The following is a 1,143-nucleotide window of genomic DNA, read 5'->3' as shown; positions in this document are numbered from 1 at the left end:
AAGAACATATCCTGAGCTCAAGTACAACCTAGAGATCGAAAGAACTTTTCACAAAAAGCAAAAAAATAGACGTAATCAACAAGGAAGAGTTCGTAGAATTGTTGAACAAACTGATGAACAAATAGCAAATGAAAACAACATGATGGAAAATCCCATCCTACTGGCAAATGATCGCAATAAACCCATCTGGGACTATGGGTCGCCAAATTTGTATGAATTCTCCGTAGGAATCATGAGACCAGCATTGGAAGGATCAAGGATCGAAATGAAGCCAGTAATGTTATAAATGATACAAACAGCAGGACAGTTCGAAGGACGGCATTGTGAAGATCCGCACGCTCATCTATGAAGCTTCATTGAAATTTGCAACACTTTTGTGTTCTCTAATATTTTCTCAAAAGGGGTTCGACTCACGTTATTTCCATTTTTACTATGCGATAAAGCAAGAAAATGGGCATACTCTCTCGAACCAAGAGAGATAACGTCGTGGGAGCAAGTTATGGAGAAGTTTATGAAGAAGTATTTCCCTCCCACAGAAAATGCTAGAAGGAGGAAATTGATCACCAATTTTGAACAAGAAGAAGATGAATCGCTTAGTGATGCATGGGCGAGATTCAAGAGACTAGTACGCGACTGTCCACACAATGGATTACCAGATTTCCTCCAAGTCGAGATTTTCTATCATGGACTCAACTCTTCATCGCAGATAGTTGCCAATGCGGCAGCAGCAGAAGGTCTTCTGGATAAAACATATGATGAAGCAAAGAATATTCTTGATCGCATCTCGAAAAACCAAGAAGATTGACAAGAAAGCGATCAAAGAATAAAGCCCATAGAAGGTAATACGAGTAATAGTGCCATCGCATCATTACAAAATCAGATGAATGCAATGATAAACTAGTTACAAGACATCGCAATAAATAATTTAGGAACTCGAAATGGGCAAGTAAATGCGATAGAGAAAACAAGCACCAGCTGTGCCGTATGTGAAGAATCACATTCTTTTGAAGAATGCCCATGAAATTCTCAATCAGTGTACTTTGTCAAAAACAATTCTTTTTCAAACACTTACAACCCGGGGTGGCAAAATCACCCTAATTTTTATTGGAAGAGCAACCAATAGCAAGGGAGTCAGCCTGTGGC

The 1,143-nt window shown here is 39.2% G+C and overlaps 1 non-coding gene across 1 annotated transcript; it reads right to left on the bottom strand.

The window, feature by feature from the left end:
- Positions 1-544: 544 nt before the first annotated feature.
- On the bottom strand, positions 545-651 carry LOC120082294 (small nucleolar RNA R71). The gene has a single exon (XR_005483125.2). It is a non-coding gene; the product is annotated as a small nucleolar RNA R71 (small nucleolar RNA).
- Between the last annotated feature and the right edge of the window lie 492 nt (positions 652-1,143).

This window comes from Benincasa hispida, chromosome 11 (assembly GCF_027475165.1).
Source record: "Benincasa hispida cultivar pf3 chromosome 11, pf3_genome.v1.1, whole genome shotgun sequence".
NCBI lineage: Eukaryota > Viridiplantae > Streptophyta > Magnoliopsida > Cucurbitales > Cucurbitaceae > Benincasa > Benincasa hispida.
The sequence above is the reverse complement of the archived record's forward strand: the minus strand, read 5'-3'. Positions and strand labels throughout refer to the sequence as shown.